Source organism: Dendropsophus ebraccatus, chromosome 11 (genome assembly GCF_027789765.1).
Source record: "Dendropsophus ebraccatus isolate aDenEbr1 chromosome 11, aDenEbr1.pat, whole genome shotgun sequence".
Classification (NCBI taxonomy): domain Eukaryota; kingdom Metazoa; phylum Chordata; class Amphibia; order Anura; family Hylidae; genus Dendropsophus; species Dendropsophus ebraccatus.
Window position 1 is genome coordinate 86,792,147 of NC_091464.1, and position 20,860 is coordinate 86,813,006.

Below are 20,860 nucleotides of genomic sequence, written 5' to 3' on the forward strand. Positions count from 1 at the left end.
ACTTCCTGGGTCAGAGTACAGTGCTGTAGACCCCACTATGCAGACCATGCCCCTCCTCCCCTCGCGCTCCCACCCAGTACAGGGAGCTCTTAAACCAAAGCAAAGCTCTTACACCAAGTCACAATTTAAAAAAAACTGTGAGCTCTTAAACCAAAACGCTCTTAAACCAAGTCACTCCTAAACCAAGGTACCACTGTAACTAATAGGTAAAGATCACACACAGTGTATGAGCCCGGCTATAGACCACACAGCAGTTATCATGGCCCAGCTAAGCCCCGCCCCCTGCAGGGGAGATGGCAAAGTGACAGTTGAAAGTGACTTAACATAGGGAATAAGTAACAGAGTGTAAGGTATTTATAGATCCCCAGTCTACACATCTCCTCCCATCACCACTGACTCCTATTGGGGGCGTCACTAATGTGATCAGGGGAGGATCTATATAGTTACAAATATTATTGGGCGGTGCTATCCATAATCTACAAAAACAGCCCACAGTGTATCCTATCTACTCTAATCTCCTTTATTTCACACTCAGGCTGGGGATTCCCTGGATTTATTCTGGTACACACACACACACACACTCTGTATTAGATAAAGAAATTTTGACTTACACATCAAGGCGAGATTCCTCTGCGGAATTCCACCACATTTACTCAGTGTGAACATACCCTTAAACCTCACTGTGTTGTATGCTGAGTGTATGTGGCTGATTATGCAGGGAGCAGGCATGCAGCATAGTGAGGCATAGCAGCGCTAGGACTCAGGGAATAATTCCCTCCGCCTTAATAAAACTATTCACACCCAAATAAAAGTATTTTTTTTTATGAAAATAAAAACAGACACAAGTAACAAAGGCAAATGCTGAATGTTTTGCTTGATTCTTATGCAGTGGTGCCATCAGCTCAGTAGGTTCACACGTACAGGATCTGCAGCAGATTTGATGCTGCAGATTTGCTTTGAATCTGCTATTTCAAATGTGCATCCTAAAATCTGCTGCAGATTTTGTATGTGTGAACACACCCTTAAAGCGGCACTATAAGCAAGTTCAGAACCTGCTGATATGCCGTAGAAGCTGCTTACCTTAGCCGCAGATTGCCGATCCTAATGTTCTCCTCCTCACATTTCTGAATAACCCCTATGCAAATAAGGTGCTTATGAGCATTTGGGGCATCTCCCCCTGCTCCGAGCACCACTGTGGGCTGCACAGTCCGACCCCTAGTGTGCCGCCTAGCCCGCCTACTTCAGCGCGCACTATGCATATTCATATATTCATAGTGGACTCGACACAGTGCAAGTGCCGGGAAAATGTCTGATCAGAGACAGGCATCTTCCCGCGCATGCGCCAACCGGCCGGCCGGCCCTCTGTGACAAAGTACTTTTCATCCCTAAGGTCGCGGACATCAGTAAGTATACATTTATGTTCGTCTTCTGTGTGTATTGTTATTTTGTAAATTGTATTTAGTGTGTCCCTGTTGAAAGATTGTACATTGAGTGGATGATGGGAGTGTGGATGATGGGGGTTTGCATGATGGGAGTGTGGATGATGGGATTGTGGATGCATGGAATGGATGATGGGAGTGTGGATGCATGGAATAGATGATGGGAGTGTGAATAATGGGAGTGGATGATGGGAGTGTCATCCACTCCATGCATGTACACTCCCATCATCCACTCCATGCATGTACACTCCCATCATCCACTCCATGCATGCACACTCCCATCATTCACTCCTTGCGCGCACACTCCCATCATCCACACTCCCATCATCCACTCCGTGCATGCATACTCCATTCATCCGCTCTCATCATCCACACTCCCATCATCCACTCCATGCATGCACACTCCCATCATCCACTCCATGCATGCACACTCCCATCATCCACACTCCCATCATCCACTCCATACATGCACACTCCCATCATCCACTCCGTGCATGCATACTCCATTCATCCGCTCTCATCATCCACACTCCCATCATCCACTCAATGCACAATCCCTTAACAGGGACACACTAAATACAATTTATAAAATAACAATACACAGACATGACAAGACAAACATAAACGTATACTTACTGATGTCAGTGACCTCAGGATGAAAACAAATTTGTCACAGAGGGCCGGCCGGTTGGCGCATGTGCGGGAAGATGGGACATCTTTCCTGTACTTGCGCTGTGATAAGTCCACTATGCATATATGAATATGTATAGTGAGCGGTATGGGGGGGGGGCTGGGCGTTACATTAGGGGTCGGGCTGGGTTGCACACAGTGGTGTTGAGAGCAGGGGGGAGATGCCCTAAATGCTCCTAAAAAACCTTATTTGCATAGTGGCAATTAGGGGATTATTCAGAAATGCGGGGGAGGAGGGAAATGTTAGGATCGGCGAATTTTCTGCTAAGGTAAGCAGCTTTTAGGGCATATCAGCAGGCTCTCTGGGCAGAACCTGCTGATAGTGACGCTTTAAGCTGCCTGTGGCCTCTGAGGCCTGCGAGGTCCTTGGCTTCATATAAATCCTTATATTATGTTATAGCACACCAATCCTAACCATTCCCGACAAGTGGGGGCCTAGTGGGACAGTACAAAGACTCCACTGTGTATGCATTTCTACTGCAAAATAATAGACACCCATGTAATACAATGGATTAATATCTACCAGAGTGTCATTGTGATTCATAGACAGGGATTTAGTGACATAGTAAGGGGCATGGACAGGGGTTGTAGGTAAGACAATGTTCTCTTTTTCTCACATACTCTTTAGGGCCCAATAACCTGGTATCCAGCAAATCTGAGACGTGACTTTGATGACTTTTTTTTTTTTTTTTCATATTCAAACTGACTTTGATGACTTTTTAATGAACTTTTTGGCTACTTTGACTGTGCAGCAAAATGTGTTATATTTATCCTTTTAGACTTCTAAGACAAACATCCAATTTTTGCATATAGGGTAATATTTTTACATAGTCATTACCTTCAGGACATCACAGACTATACAGAGAGCTTATTCGGCTTTCTTTTTTAGATAACAAGGATGGAGCACAGATGATGCAGACGGCGGCTGCATATTAATGGATTTCATAAATTTAAGTTTACTTAAAGGTGTACACAAGTTATATTAAGTAAGATATAGTGATTGTGGAAGTCCGATCACTGGAACTTTTACAATGATGAGAATTTTTGTTATGATTGTTTAGGACTTTGTTGGTGTCTTAAGCTTTTACTTAAATTTCCATCATACAAAATTAACTACTTAGTATGTTTTCCAATGTAAGTTCACAATACGTATAATTGCATTAAACAACGGCAGTAGTTGCAGTTTTGCAACCACAGACGTTATTTAATGAAATTAACGATTACATTGATTGTAATGGAATCCCGGCTGGAATGTATGCACCCTGTATTCCTTGCTGCCGCAGAAAACAAATGGCATGTCAGTTTTGTGCAGCCGCTATACATTGAATAGCGGCCTCACAAGAGTGACAGAGCAGACAATGTAAAGTGTGGCTCCGGCCAGACTTTACATTGTCGGCTATGGGTAACTGGTATGGGGGCGCCCTGGAATGTCCCCGCATCCCAATTCTAAAGAAACTAAAGGAGAAGTGCGGCAAATTTTTTAATTAAAATATTGTATTGGCCCCCAAAAGTTATACAAATCACCAATATACACTTATTACAGGAAATCCACAAAAGCGTTCTTTTCCCTGCACTTAGTACTGCATCAAGTCTTCACTTCCTGGATAACATGGTGATGTCAATTTCTGGATAACATGGTGATGTCACGCCCCGACTCCCAGAGCTGTGCGGACTGTGGCTGCTGGAGAGGATGATGGCAGAGGGATGCTCAGTGTCCCTCCAGTGCCCTGTGTCCCTCAATGTCCCCCTGCCATCATCCTCTCCAGCAGCCACAGCCCGCACAGCTCAGGGAGTCGGGTCGTGACATCACCATGAAATCAAGGAAGTGACATCACCATGTTATCCAGGAAGTGACATCACCATGTTATCCAGGAAGTGACATCACCATGTTATCCAGGAAGTGACATCACCATGTTATCCAGGAAGTGAAGCCTTGATGTAGTAGTAAGTGCAGGGAAAAAAGCACTTTATGTAATAAGTGTATATTGGTGATTTGTTTAACTTTTGGGGACCAATATAACACTTTAATAAAAGTTTTCACCGGACTTCTCCTTTAAGTTCATCTGGCCAGTAATGCAGTATTGACCGGGTTGAACTTCACTGAGACACTGCCATGTCACAGAAGGGCCGGTGTCATACTGTGTGTAAGCCTGGCCTAAAGGAACATGTTTGTTAACAGACAACCTGACATAATTAAAGTGTTACTGTCGTACGGAAAAATTATACTGGTTGAGATTTTACGCTATGAAATTGCACTGTAACATTTCACCCAACCATTTATTGGAGATTTACTTTGGAGACAACCTTGTGCTGTATATACATTTCTTGGTGCGGTTACTTTCCTCTCCTCAAGGCAATATATTACGGAGACATTTTACAGATATGAACCTATCTTTCTCATCTCAGAAACCCACACACTGTTTACATCTCTGTAACACATGAGATTTCATCACAGTGTTATTAATCTTATATGTGGAATATGGGCCTCTCTACTGGTTACTGCTGGGGGTTAGGAACCAGTACGGAAAGGTTATTGAAATGGCAGAACTGGATTCTAACAATATGCTGGAAAGTGAAGGTCACAATAAAACAAAACCTTTGGTGGAAAGGAAAAGAGCAACGTACAAAACAATTGTGCACCTGTTGTAATATCGGAAATGTCACATATATATGCCAAGAAAGGGTTCGTAGAACCTGAGTTGCGAGTCTCAAAACACGGGAATAGCCAGATATCCCTCTCTCCAGAGAAGGAAGCCTGTTGCCAAGGGGTGCCTCCCAGTTGGGAGAACACCAAACCACCCTGATACATAGCCCCCAAGGTCCTCTCTGTTGCGAGCATTGGAACTCAAAAAGGAAAACACCAGGGTGGCCCCTAAAGTCGAAATCTGTGGCGAGTATAACAACATAAGACAAGGGTTACCAAGGCTAGGCATCAATCCACAGACAGCTGTTTCAGGGTATTTGCCCCTCATCAGTGTGGAGTAGGATTTTGGGGCAATGAAAAAAGATCAACAAAACACATCAATCACTGAACTTGGGGATATCAGTGAAATTCCAATGGAGTTCTCATTTAAGAGCCTCCACTGATTGTCACCTACAAAATTTGAATATGCAAAGAAGGGTGGTTTGGTGTTCTCCCCACTAGGAGGCCCCTTGGCAACAGGCTTCCTTCTCTGGAGAGAGGAATATCTGGCTATTCCCGTGTTTTGAGACTCGCAACTGAGGCTTCACTGACCCCTTGCATATTCAAATTTGTAGGGGGCAATCAGTATATATAACCCCTTGATCACCCCAAAATTTGTATAGTTCTTTTCATTGTCATCTTCCAAGTGCCAAAGCTTATTTATTTTTTTTTTTGCATAAGCTTTTCCTACCTCAGCAATGATATCAGATTGCCAGGCCGTGATGTTATTCTTGATGTCATACATGGCTTTCTCAAGGTCTGGTTGTCTGTACTCTCCATGTATTTGTATTTCTAGACATTGTCAAGGATATGTATTATAGCTGTAGAGAAGAAACGCATATATTAGGAGGAGAAGGATATTTGTAAGAGAGTAGTTGGTCCCAGGGCCGTCTTAGCATTATGGCCTGAAGAGGGAGTGAGAGCCACCACTGTACTGTTCAGCCCCCTCACTGTAGTGCGGGGTGAGGGATGAACATCAGAAGAAGAGAAACAGAGGAGCAGGACCTGCCAGTGTCCCGCACGCAGAGCAGGAGATGGATGAAGGACCTAATCACGTGACCCACTGGTCCTCAAAACTTCTATGTAAAGATCAGGCTGGCTACAGGAGGAGAGGGGGGAAGCCTGGGAGCTGTGTGTGTGTTATTATTATTATTATTATTAATTTATTAATTTATTTATTTATTTATAAAGCGCACTTAATTCCAGAGCGCTACATAGGCGACAGGGGTAACAAACAAGAACATTACAAGATCAAAACACATTACATGAAGGAAGATGGCAGACTGATACATGGGGAAGAGGACCCTGCCCTCGCGAGGGCTTACAATGTGTGTGTGTGTGTGTGTGTGTCTGTATATATCTGTGGGTATATATGTATATTCCAGTGTGTATCTACTGTATCTATGTATCTGTGTGTGTATATGTCAGTAGTGTCTGTGACAGTGGTGTATATGTGTGTGAATGTCAACAGTGCCTATAACACTGGTGTATATGTGTGTTTGTGTATGTCAGCAGTGTCTCAAGTGACTGACGGTGTGAAGATGTTCTGCAGCAGCTTCTATTAATGCTCGGCTCTTATAAGAGAACCCACCACTAAAAGAAAATGCTTCTCAGCTCAGCCTCTCTCATTTTAACATCTCATCTGTTTATTGACAGATCTGCTTATAAAGATGTTCTGCAGCAGATATTATTTCTGGTTCAATAGTTCTTATTACACTTGGGGGAGGATTTCCCTGTGTACAGTCTATTCATGCAGTATACGTCTGCACTAGTGTAATCACATTCCAGTGTAAGGCTATGTTCACACTACATGTGAACCTATAATGACTGCAATGCAATGTAACTACAGCCGTTGAATGCACACTACATATCAGATAACAGTCTTTGTTTATACGGCCCCGTGAAAAATGAACATGTCAATTACGGCCGTGGATTTCAATGTGGCCGCGAACGTAAAACTTATACAGTATCTGCCAAATTAAACTTGATTTTGATGTAAAAAAAAATTCTGAGTGGTTTCTCGGGCTGGACGCAGTATTTAAAGTAAATGACCTGTTTCATCCCGCTTATAAACGTGCTAGGAATCAAAATTAAACAACGGCCATAGTTTCACATCTAGCCTGTACAATCGTAATTCTACGGCCATAGTTTTGGTCGCAAAAGTCCGGGCGGTGAAAACAACGGCCGTTATTTTACGTAGTGTGAACATAGCCTAAATGTGTGTACTGTATGTCAGTGGTAATATCTTTATATCTGTTAAAGGTGCCTCTAAGTGTGTATATATGCGCCTCAGTGTGTGTGTATTCGGGAGTTGGTAACCACAATGGCCATGTATGTGGGGCGGGGGATACAGGATCCATGGGCCCCTTACAGTTTTTTCCTGTGGGGCCCTATGAATCCTAGCTACGCCCCCAAATGTAGAATTTACTGCCATATACAAGAAGACTACAGGACAATGTCTTCTTAGATACTTGCTCAAAATGCTCTTCACAATTTATCAGCTTTATGGAGATGGATTACAGCACCTATTGACTCCTATGTATGGTACCTACATATGCCACTAACATCTTTTATCAGGTTATGTACTATAGTTATAGGCTTTCCTACTGTATAGCTCCTAGGGCAAAATATGTCAGTAGTACAGCACATATGGCAGCACTTTTAGTGCCCACTGTTCTGTAGTACCATCCACAACACCTTAGCGCCCCGTTTGTACATGACTTGTATCTAAGTACACATGGCTATGTCATCTGTATACAGTCCACACCTGTGCAGCCAATGGGTTCTACAGTCCAATGCGTTCTATAGGGCCCGCTGAACACTTCCGAGCGCTGAACTCGCGGGAATAGTGGGGTCCTGACAGTCATTGTTATCCCCTTTCCTATGCATATATCAGATGGGCATACCACTTTTATAGTGACAGAGATGACAATGTAAACCGTGGTAGCAGAAGATAGTCCCAAAGAAATCTGGTAGAAGAAATAAGTTCTACTTATTTCTTCTTATAGCTAAGCCCAGTTGTGTAGAAGAGGTCTGAAGAATAGTGGACGAGTGGACGAGAGCCCAGCAGAGTACAGCGCCCCCAGGTCACATTGGCTCAGTTACAACATTTTATATTTAAATTTTATTTATTTTTTTACATAATTGTGACTTTTACATAATTCAGGCCTGATCAAATGCAATATAGAAGACAGTCAGAGGCTTGGCCATTCGATCCCAGACCCTTAGGTGACCGGATTCCAATGAAGCTTTTACTTTTTTATGGTACACCCCTCCCCATATTCAAGATACAGGAGTTTAACTATTTGTTTGACTGTCTGTACTCTTCTTTATACAGTCAGATGGGTGGGAACTTTATTGTAAATTAGGGTGTGAATATTAGGCTATGGGAGCTTCAACCCCCTGAGTATGATTCCCATCCCCATACATGTATGTACGTCATGGACTGAGCTGTCAGAATTCCCTGCATCATAATTCATTATGATGCAATGATCTCCAAAATACTTTAAGCTCCAAGGTACAGTACTGACACATACAGAGGTGGCCGCAGAGAGTATAGTGTAAGACTGGAAAAAATATACCACTTCCTGTAGAGCATACAGCAGCTGATAAGTACTGAAATTTTTGAGTGTTTTTTTTAAATAGAAGTCACTTACAGATCTGTATAACTTTCTAAAACCAGTTGATTTATAGACTATTTTTTCCTCCGCAGTACAACTTTAAGGGAGGAAATGACCGGCCGTCCCCAGTACTGAAGTGTAAAGTTTAAGATAAGTTTAGTTTTATAGTTTTTCAGCAGTTTAGAACAGACAGGGAGGACGAGTGAGGACGGGAGGCTTTACATCTTCCTGCTAAGAGTTCCTTTCAACATGACATAAGTCGGTATTGACAGATGTATCCCGAGGGGATTCAGATACTGTAGAGTGTATTATTGCTGATGATGCAGTACTCTGTATAGACCCACAATTCTGAATACCAAAGTGGTACTGTAAAATACAGACAAATGGAACAGGTTTTAAGTTACTAAAAAAAAAAAAAAAATCACGCTGAACATATTTGTACAATAAAGCTCTGGAGCACTTACATGTTTCCCCAATATTATAATGTAAACCTATTAAATGACACTTAGCTGGGGAGAACAAATGTGCAAGCCTGTGATGGTATGGAAGGAAAGATGACTTTGTTCAATATTTAATTGAATACATACATTTTAATGTTCTCTGCTGAACTCTGCTTGAACTCTTCCTGTGTTCCCCATTTATTTGTGTATAACTATTTTCTATAGCATATCTATAGGATCATTATGTTGCATATTCAAGCTTTGTTAGCACTGTGTCTAATATCATCCTAAAAAACAACAACAACCAAAAGAAAATGATTACCGTGGGTTGTCTTGCTTTATACAGTATACTATTATAATGCAGAAAGTGTATGAATTATAAAAATAAATAAATAGCAAAAAAAAATGTAAAATTGTAAATTCCTTTATTTCAGCATTTACGGACTGGGCAGGTGCTGGATTACACAATATTTCGAATTATTGGACGGGTATAAAGGAAATATAAAACTGAAGTGCAAGTTCAGAGGAAAGGAAGATGGCTGAAGGTGGGTATACACATTCAATAACTATCGGCTGAGCAAACCGAGCTACCCGAACCCAAATTTGTTTCAAACTTTGCAAAAAGTTTGGTTCACTGCTGAACCAAACTCTCTGCAAAGTTTGGAAGGGTTCAGGAAGATGGCACCGCATATATATATATATATATATATATACATATTCTCACCTATCCGCAGTCCCCCGATGTCTCCTGGTGATGCTCTGGTTCCGTCCTGGCATCTTATGTGGTGAAGGCACACTCACAGGCCAATCACACGTTGACTAGGAAAGGGAAGCAGTGCAGCCTGTGATTGGCTGGGCAAGCTCCTGAGACAAGAGTGACAGCCAGCTAGCCAATCAACAGTTGCATTGCTGTCTTGTCCTAGTAAGCCTGTGATTGGCTGAGTGGGTCTTTACCCTAGAAGACACTGGGACGTAACCGGAGAAGAAGGACCCGAGGGAGCGCAGACATGTAAGTATACCGAGTAACCTGTAGAAACCACATTAAAACAGCTAAAAACATCCATGTGTTTAGCTGTTTTAATGTGTTTCGTTAATGTTCGGTTTGGCACAAACCTGAACTTTACATTAAACCTGCCAAACTGAACTTTTAAAAGGTTTGCTCATGTCTAGTTAACTCCTGTGATCTTCATACATTCAAGCGTTTGACATGTTGCGAATGTTTGTGATTTCTCTTTTGGGAGGAGAGGGGTAAGCCACCGCCAGACAGCGTTAGTTGCGGCTTATCTCTCTGAGAACAAAGGGAAATATCATCAAAGGTATATTTCATCATGCCTCCATCTCCACCAACATCAGATCCCCATACATTTTATACTGATTGCCTAACCCATTAGGATCCACATATTTGGCTGACATAAGTATATGTATATCTAAATGTATAAGTGTATGGGGACCTTTAGCCCCCCATTGACAATATCTGCAAGGAGTTTGTAAGTTCTCCCCATGTTTCTGTGGGTTTCTTCCCTCCAGGTACTTCGGCTTTCTCCCACACTCCAAAAACATACCGATTCATTTAGATTGTGAGCCCTAATGGAGACTGGAACTGATTGGAGTGATGACAAGCTACTGACTGAAGTTTGCATTAAATCCTGTAAATTGTAAGGTGGTTTCCATCCGATGTATTTGACAAGTACATCCCACAGATGATCAATTAGATTGAGATTTGGGGAATTTACAGGCACTCTAAACTCTTTGGGGGACATTTATAAGGGACTTTGTGCCTATTCTTAGGTGAATAGTTAGATTTTTCACCTATTTTTGGTTCTACAGTATCTATGAACCAGTTTTCAACAGGTGAATATTTTTCATATACATCCAATTTTTTACTCTGCCTGTTTTGAGTATTCACCCCAAAATTTACATAATCTGGGGTTTTCGCCAAATTTATCTTTTAGCGACTTTTTAAAACGTTGCACAGGACTGGTGCACGCCTACGTCTGGTCAGTACCAGGTGAATATGTTTGCGCAATTTTTTGAGAATATTCTCAGAATATTCTTTTCACAGATTTATAAAACGTTTGTTAATTTAGCCTATTTTCTTGGGTAGAAAGCAGACTAAGGCTTGGTTCACACCATGTTTTTGCAATGTCTCTTTCATGCGTTTTTGCAAAAAAACTGATGAAATAACGGATGCATTTGTGTGCATCTGTTTTGATCCATTTTTCCATTGATTTCCATTATAAAAAAAAAATTATTAAAACGCATGTTTTTTTAACATACGCAAAAACGAGGGCAGGGCATATAAATTTGCCGGTCTTAAATTAGGCCCCTTCCCCTCAGCTGGATTGACTAAGAGGCACACATCTCTTAGTAAACCCCTGCTGGCCCTGCTCTCGACACAACAATAATGTCCCCCGAAGAGTATATCATTTAAGAAATAAATAAAATAAAATCTCAGCACACAGCTAGATTTGTCTCAATTACATTTCATAAAGTATTTGTGTGTTTCCGTGCTTTTTATTTTAATGTGTATGATCAGCACAGCTCCCTGGCTAATGGCGAATATTATTCCCATGGTGATAGGAATGTTTTTATTTTATTTTTTTGATTTTTAAACTGTCAAAACTGAATGTTGTTTATGTGAATAAGAAACGGATATAATTAATCAAGTCCTAAATGTACCATATATTTAATATCTTTGACAAGAAAAATTGCTCATTAAGGCTACAGCAAGAGTTTCTCAGCAGGACAAGTTTATTCGACAGTGTTAATTAATGACATTGTGCCAGATACATTGTAGACAGATATTGCTACAAATTATGAAAGCGTACCGGCGCTATTTCGCAAGTACCGGCACAATTGTGTCTTTTGTTTAGAGTAAAGAGCCGTGTACTGACAAATTAAATGAGAAATGTTCTCAAAATAATGCCACGAAGCTTATCAAACCGTGGAATAAAGATAATCTTTATAGAACGCAAGATGTTATGTATGAGGCGTGCTTGCCACATGTTGCGTTAACTCCTATGAAATTCAACTGAACCACTGATGATATTTATTAAAGATATTAGTCCCTATTCATAATAGGATAGGGCCCATCAAAACACACATGCATTTACAGAGTGGTCCCAATAACCCCGTCCCATTTTTAAAGCAAATGTACAGTACCACTAGGTACATCACTTTGTGTTTTTACATGAACAGAACGGCGCCGGTCTATTCCCAAGGACCGGCCTGGCATGAAGCACTGGGGACAGGCCCGCCAACCACCAGTATGACGAAACCCCCTACCCTCTGTGACGCGGCTCCTTTAAAATCAATAGAGCTGCCTCCAGTGCTTCATGAGGGGCCGGTGCTTAGGAATAGACCGTGTGCAGGAACAGATCATGGCAGTGTAACAGGGCAATTTTTGGTAGCACAACCTTTGGTTGCCAAAATTGTCAATCCTCATAGGTATAGTCTACAGTGGTCATGTTATGTCCATTGAGGCCTGAACTGAGCTCAGCCTACTGTCCTTAACCTCATGGACAAACTGCCCTAGGCAGCAGCCACCATTTGAGCTATGTTCCCTATGTTGACTTAGTGCAGGGCCCATCAGGTTTAAAATGGTCCACAGTCCGGATCATAAGCTAGCTTGGTACAGATAAGCCACTAAACACTAAAGCCAGGTAAAGTCCAAGAAGCATGTCAGGTGTCAAAACCAGACAGAAATGTCAGGAACCAAATCAGAGCCAAAAACAATAAACAAGCCGGGGTCACACATATACGGCAGCGTGGTATAAGGTTAGGATCTGGGGGTCGTGGTCGTGCACACAAGGCAAATTGTCAGGAACACAGGAGACAGAACAGGGGATAACACCAGTGATATTGTTAAAGAGAATCATTGGTAGCTCATGAAATATCACCCACCAGGTGTCACTCCTAAAAAGGCCAATGGGCTGCCATATCACTCTGCCTGACCAGCCTACCATGCCCCCGGGGGCTATCGGATGCCTGGCATCAGCTTGTGATGTCTGGGTATTCAGGGTCCCCCTTCGCTGTACGGTAGGTGATGCTGATGGCTTGAGAGCATGAGCAGGTAAGTTACTTACAGGTCAACATACAAACTCTATATTGTCCTTGCACCCAGAACCTCTGTACTGCAAAGTAACATTTATAACCATTAATGCCTTCTAACATTTATAGGTATAAATACCTTATGGTTACAATACAATAAATAATGCAATCAGCATATCACTATTACATCAATCTTATCAACAATTCAAACTAGGGACACAACTGAGGGCAAAATAGTGGGCAAAAATAGAGGGCAATAGGGACAAATTTTATGACTACTGACTACTGGGATGTCTGCTGATTAGCACAGAAGCCGAAATAGTACTAGAAAATCCCATTGACAAACATTGTCTAAAAATAATGTAACATATGTATCCCTACAGAATTAAAAATTACAATTCATAAACAGTGACGGTGTTCTTTAATGTCCCATCCATGCAAATAATATTCTCAAGTACTGATCTGTGACATGAGTTTTTTCATCTGAACCTTATCGGCTCCTCTCTCACAAAGGTCTTTGGGTTTATTACTCAAGTTCTGCTTGATTTTTATGACTGCTTCTGTCTCGCCCCTCACCGATTCACATTTGCATCTGTTTATTTGTAAGAGACATCTGAAACAGTTGACAGAGACATGCCAATATGGTTCAGACATTTAACCTATTAGACAACATGTTAATCCTTAATGACTGAGAAATTTGCAGACAAAAATTAAATGTGACAAGATTTAATTGGCAAAACCCTCCATAAATCATATTTACTTTACAGCCGGTCAATGATGCTACCTATCTACATTATCCATGGTCTGAGTTCACTATTACTTAATATTTTGTAAAAAAAATTAAAAAAAATGTATACGATCACTACTGTTGAGTGAACACTAAAATGCTCGAGAATTGTCGAGAATTTTTTAATGCTCTACTGACTCCACTAACAAACCCCATTGAAATCGATGGGAGACTCGGGCATTTCACCTTGAGCGAAGGGTGCCTGGTTTACTTTTAAGGGATATATAAATGAATTGTACAAAAATTATAACAAAAGAATGCACAAGTTATTGCAATACACATTAGAACTCCGGTGATAGCATCCCTAAGGCTGTCTGGAAAACATGGATACAACCATAGGCCATGTTCACATTACGTATGACACTGCAACATTGCAATTTGCAACAGCCGACGTGATTTATACAGTATATACGTTGTGTGAACATGGCCATAGGTTGTATCCATGTTTTCCAGGACTTTGATCCAGGTTGTATCCATGTTTTCCAGGACTTTGATCCAGGTTGTATCCATGTTTTCTAGGGCCACATCCAACTTTTGCAGCCATTGATAATTAAATGCGGGACACTCGGGTTTGGGTGGACCCAAGCGTGCTCCAGGGTCGCTCATCTTTAGAGACAATGGAAACCAAATCAATAAATTTTACTTCCTCCTACTCTGTCTACATAAGAGTTTAAATGGTGAAGAGTTGTTATCGACAGTGGCAATCCCTTGTTCTTATGAGGTTTGTTAATCACCTTCTAACTACTTTTGTATGTACACTACTGTTCAAAAGTTTGGGGTCACCCAAACAATTTTGTGTTTTCCATGAAAAGTCACACTTCTTCACCACCATACGATGTGAAATGAATGGAAAATAGAGTCAAGACATTGACAAGGTTAGAAATAATGATTTGTATTTGAAATAACATTGTTTTTACATCAAACTTTGCTTTCGTCAAAGAATCCACCTTTTGCAGCAATTCCAGCATTGCACACCTGTGGCATTCTAGCTATTAATCTGTTGGGGTAAGCTGGAGAAATTGCACCCCACGCTTCTAGAAGCAGCTCTCACAAGTTGGATTGGTTGGATGGGCACTTCTGGCGTACCATACGGTCAAGCTGCTCCCACAACAGCTCAATGGGGTTCAGATTTGGTGACTGCGCTGGCCACTCCATTACCGATAGAATACCAGCTGCTGCTTCGGCTGTAAATAGTTCTTGCACAATTTAGAAGTGTGTTTAGGGTCATTGTCCTGTTGTAGGATGAAATTGGCTCCAATCAAGCGCTGTCCACTGGGTATGGCATGCTTTGCAAAATTAAGTGATAGCCTTCCTTATTCAGAATCCCTTTTACCCTGTACAAATCTCCCACCTTACCACCACCAAAGCAACCCCAGACATCACATTACCTCCACCATGCTTAACAGATGGCGTCAGGCATTCTTCCAGCATCTTTTTATTTGTTCTGCGTCTCACAAATGTTCTTCTTTGTGATCCAAACACCTCAAACTTGGATTCATCTGTCCACAACACTTTTTTCCAGTCTTCCTCTGTCCAATGTCTGTGTTCTTTTGCCCATCTTAATCTTTTTATTGTATTGGCCAGTCTCAGATATGGCTTTTTCATTGCCACTCTGCCCTGAAGCCCAAAATCCCGCAGCCGCCTCTTCACTGTAGAAGATGACACTGGTGTTTTGTGGGTACTATTTAATGAAGATGCCAGTTGGGGACCTGTGAGGCGTCTGTTTCTCAAACTAGAGACTCTAATGTGCTTATCTTCTTGCTTAGTTGTGCAATGCGACCTCCCACTTCTTTTTCTACTCTGCTTAGAGCCTGTTTGTGCTGTCCTCTTAAAGGAGTAGTATACACCGTTGTTGAAAATCTTCAATTTCTTAGCAATTTCTCGCATGGAATAGCCTTCATTTCTAAGAACAAGAATAGACCTTCGAGTTTCAGATGAAAATTCTTTTTTTCTGGCCATTTTGAGCGTTTAATTAACCCCACAAATGTGATGCTCCAGAAACTCAATCTGCTCAAAGGAAGGTCAGTTTTGTAGCTTCTGTAACAAGCTAGATTGTTTTCACATGTGTGAACATGATTGCACAAGGGTTTTCTAATCATCAATTAGCCTTCTGAGCCAATGAGCAAACTTATTGTACCATTAGAACACTGGAGTGATAGTTGCTGGAAATAAGCCTCTATACACCTATGTAGATATTGTACCAAAAACCAGACATTTGCAGCTAGAATAGTTATTTACCACATTAGCAATGTATAGAGTGTATCTGTTTAAAGTTAGGACTAGTTTAAAGTTATCTTCATTGAAAAGTACAGTGCTTTTTCTTCAAAAATAAGGACATTTCAATGTGACTCCAAACTTTTGAACAGTAGTGTATACAAATGCTCGAAGCCTCACTAATAAAGCTCAGGAATTAGAGCTCATAATGGTACAAGAGAAATATGATATAGTGGGGATAAGCAAGACATGGCTGGACGAGACCTATGACTGGGCAGTTAATATCCAGGGTTATACTCTATTCAGAAATTACCGTAAAAAAAAGAAAGGGGGAGGGGTCTGTCTATATGTTAAATCATGCCTTAAGCCCATTCTGGGGGAGGATATAAGTGATGATAATGTGGAGTCTCTTTGGGTAGAAATAAGGGGAGGGATGAGGAATAATAAAATTCTTATAGGAGTGAGTTATAAACCTCCAAGTATAGTGGAAGAATCAGAAAATCTCCTTATAAGACAAATAGATATGGCAGTGAAGCAGGGTGACGTCATTGTTATGGGGGACTTTAACTACCCAAATATAAACTGGGAAGCAGAAACCTGCAGCTCCAGGAAGGGAAGCGGGTTTTTGGAAATAGTAAAAGATAAATACCTTTCCTAACTAGTAGAGGAACCAACAAGAGGGGGGGGGGGCACTCCTGGACCTGATCTTAACCAATAGGCCAGACAGAATATCCAAAATAGAGGTGGGGGGTCACCTAGGTAATAGTGACCATAACATAGTAAGTTTTCAATTATCCTTTAATAAAATGATTAGTAGAGGGGCAACAAAAACATTAAATTTCAGGAATGCTAATTTCCAAAAACTAAGAGAGGACCTTGGGAACATAGACTGGGACAATGCCCTGAGATATAAGTGAGGACCCCGGGGACATAGACTGGGGGGACACTGCCCTGAGATATAAGAGAGGACCTTGGGGACATAGACTGGGACAATGCCTTCAGAAATAAAAGTACACAAGAGAAATGGGACATATTTAAGGGCATCCTATGTAAATCGTGTGAACGACACATACCATATGGGAATAAAAGTAGTAGAAATAGGAGAAATCCAATGTGGTTAACTTCAGCTTTAAGGGGTGCAATAAATGATAAGAAAAAAGCATTCAGACTACTAAAACAAGAAGGTAGCGCGGAAGCATTGAGCAACTATAGACAGAAGAATAGAATGTGTAAAAAAAATAAATAAAAGAAGCAAAAATTGCAACAGAAAGAAGGATTGCCACAGAAAGTAAAACAAATCCCAAAATGTTCTTCACCTATATAAATAACAAAAGACCTAAAACTGAAAATGTTTATCCCCTTAAAAATAATTTGGGTGTAATGGTGGAGGGGGAAGAGGAAAATGCCAATCTACTAAATACATTCTTCTCTACTGTATTCACAGAGGAGAATCCCATAACAGATGACATGACTAGGGATAATATAAATCCTCCCATAAATTTTACCTGCCTAACACAACAAGAAGTGGGGCGATAGCTTAAAAACATTAAAATCCATAAGTCACCGGGCCCAGAAGGTATCCATCCTAGAGTTTTGCAAGAATTGAGTACTGTGTTATACAGACCGTTATTCCTAATATTTAAAGATTCTATTACGACAGGGATTGTTCCACAGGACTGGCACATAGCTAATGTGGTACCAATATTCAAGAAGGGGTCAAAGAGTGATCCTGGAAACTACAGGCCCATAAGTCTAACATCTATAGTAGGTAAAGTATTTGAGGGGTTTGTAAGAGATGCTATATTGGAGTATCTTAATGAAAATAATCTTATGACGCTACATCAGCATGGATTTATGAGGGATCAATCCTGCCAAACTAATCTGATCGGCTTCTATGAAGAGGTGAGTTATAGACTGGACCTGGGGGAGGCTGTGGATGTTGTGTATCTGGACTTTTCAAAGGCATTTGATACTGTACCGCATTAAAGGTTGGTCTACAAAATGAGGATGCTGGGACTCGGGGAAAACGTATGCAAATGGGAAGTAATTGGTTGTGTGACAGAAAACAGAGGGTGCAGAGAAGGCAAAGTCCAGCAGCATCCACACAGGTTCAGTAATCTTCACAAATTTATTGAAGCATCCAGGCAAGATACAATGTTTCGACTCACTGTTGAGTCTTTGTCAAGTAGAATCTCCATTTTTGCAGATGATACTAAACTGGGTAGAGTAATCAGAACAGAGGAGGATTACATATTACTGAGGGATTTGGAGAAGCTAGAGGCTTGGGCAGTGAAATGGCAAATGAAGTTTAATGTGGATAAATGTAAGGTTATGCATTTGGGCTGTAGAAATAATAAGTACAGTTATGGGCTAAATAATAAAACACTGGGTAAAACTACTTCCGAAAAGGACCTGGGGGTATTGGTGGACAGTTAACTCAAATTAAGTGATCACTGCCAGGCAGCAGTTGTCAAAGCTAATAAAATAATAGGATGCATCAAAAGAGGTGTAGATGCTAAATATGAGAACATAGTTTTGCCTCTTTATAAATCACTAGTCAGACCACATATGGAATACTGTGTACAGTTTTGGGCACTGGTATATAAGAAGGACACAGCTGAACTAGAGCGAGTGCAGAGGAGGGCAACAAAGGTCATTAAGGGAATGGGTGGGTTACAGTACCAGGACAGGTTATCACGCTTGGGGTTATTTACGCTAAAAAAAGACATCTTAGGGGCGATCTGATCTCAATGTACAAATATATGAATGGACAGAGATCTTTGTAGTGGTCTTTTTGCTCCTAGGTCTGTAACCATGACAAGGGGGCATCCTCTACGTCTAGGGGAAAGAAGATTTCACCATCAGCATCGACGCGGGTTCTTTGCTGTACGAGCGGTAAGACTGTGGAACTCTCTGCCACATGATGTTGTCATGGCCGATTCATTAGATAAGTACAAGGGAGGCCTGAATGCTTTTCTTGAAAAATATAATATTACAAGTTATGGGCATTAGATTTCCGGTGATACATTGATCCGGGGATTGTTCTGGTTGTCATTGGATTTGGGGGGGGAGTTTTCTCCCTGTGGTGGGGCGGTTGTTGTCTGCCTCATGGGGGGTTTTGCCTTCCCCTGGATTAGCGCAGTGGGGTTTCCCTGGGTTGAACCTAAAAGACTCTTGTCTTCTTTCAGCCTTATTTACTATGTTACTATGTTACTTATATTGGCCACTATTTTACCATCATTTTGGTGAGCTCTTTGTCATGGTGGTGGGGGAGGGGGTGTTGAGGAGACCAGTTTCAGTGATCCAAATTAATAAATTTTTTTATAAAGTATTATATTGACCCCCAAAAGTTATTTTTCCCTGCACTTACAACTGTATCAAGGCTTCACTTCCTGGATAACATGGTGATGTCACTTCCTGGATAAAATGGTGATGTCACGCCCCGACTCCCAGAGCTGTGCAGGCTGTGGCTGCTGGAGAGGATGATGGCAGGGGGATGCTAAGTGTCCTTCCAATGCCCTGTGTCCCTCATTGTCCCCCTGCCATCATCCTCTCCAGCAGCCACAGCCGCACAGCTCTGGGAGTTGGGTCGTGGCATCACCATTTTATCCAGGAAGTGACATCACCATGTTATCCAGGAAGTGACATCACCATGTTATCCAGGAAGTGACATCACCATGTTATCCAGGAAGTGACATCACCATGTTATCCAGGAAGTGAAGCCTTGATGCAGTAGTAAGCGCAGGGAAAAAGCATGGTATAAACATTTCCCGTAATAAGTGTATATTTGGAATTTATTTAACTTTTGGGGGGCAACACAAAAATTTTCACCGGACTTCTCCTTTAAGTGATTCAATGCAATTCTTTAAATTTTACATAAAATTCTTTAATACTTTATAAGCTATAAGGGAAATTTCCGCAAAGCTGTCCCCTGGATTGGGAAAGTTTAGCCCTTACTACACTAGTTGGTAATCAGATTCAATGTATTCATAATTCACTGGTGCGGTGAGCAGTTAACATGACTGCTCGACACAGGTGATGGTTATTCTTATGTAGTGTTTGATGAAGCGAGTGCTATTTATGATAGGAATAGCATTCTTTGTGCATTACAATTATGTATTCTCTGGAGACATTGTCATTCTATTTATATCCAGGCTACTTTTGGGGATGCAGGAAAAGCTTAAAAGCTGAAAAAAAGAGATGACAGTTTCTGCCATATGACTGTCATCCTATTATATTACGAAAGCACCTTTAAGATTTGCACAGCTATGTATTCTGTAATCTTAGACGTCCCCGTTAAAAATGAAATTTCAGATCTCGCTTCTGCCTAAAGCTAAATATAATGTTACCGATGGCTGATTTGAAAAGGGGAAAAATGTAATGTTTTATTCATTCTAATAATCCAACAATTAGAACTTAAGATTTTTGTAATTATCTAGCATTTTTCTTGAATGGAGGCACAGCGATAAGTGCTCTGACTATTACACAGGATAATGTGGTGTTGGGTGAATAGGGGATGTACTATGAATGCACACACTTACCCCTGTTGACCTTTACATACTTTGTAATAATTAGAAAATGACACTTACTTAATTGACGTTTTGCATAGCAACGGACGCTGTTAAACAGCCGGCCGTCGGGCTGCACTCAGCCCGTTCCTGCAGCCGATACCTCCGTATTGGCTGCAGGCACATTCTTTTTTCACAATTGATTTGCGGGCACCGGCGGCTGTGCCCGCAAATCAATTAGACATTCACTCCAATGCAATGTGCGGCCGTGCTGCACATTGCGCTGTGTGAACAGCCGATGTTTCCCGACGCTGTTCAGTGAACGGCGTCCGGAAATAATTGACAGGCACATTATTCTAACGCCCGTTCTAAAGATCAGCGTTAGGATAACGATGTGAGAGCACAGCGAGCGGCATTTCATTGACTTTA

The 20,860-nt window shown here is 41.3% G+C and overlaps 1 long non-coding RNA gene across 1 annotated transcript; it reads left to right on the top strand.

The window, feature by feature from the left end:
- Positions 1-290: 290 nt before the first annotated feature.
- LOC138768074 (uncharacterized) lies at positions 291-10,474 on the top strand. Its single transcript, XR_011358930.1, has 3 exons — positions 291-350; positions 9,307-9,417; positions 10,400-10,474. It is a non-coding gene; the product is annotated as an uncharacterized lncRNA (long non-coding RNA).
- The last annotated feature ends 10,386 nt before the right edge of the window (positions 10,475-20,860 follow it).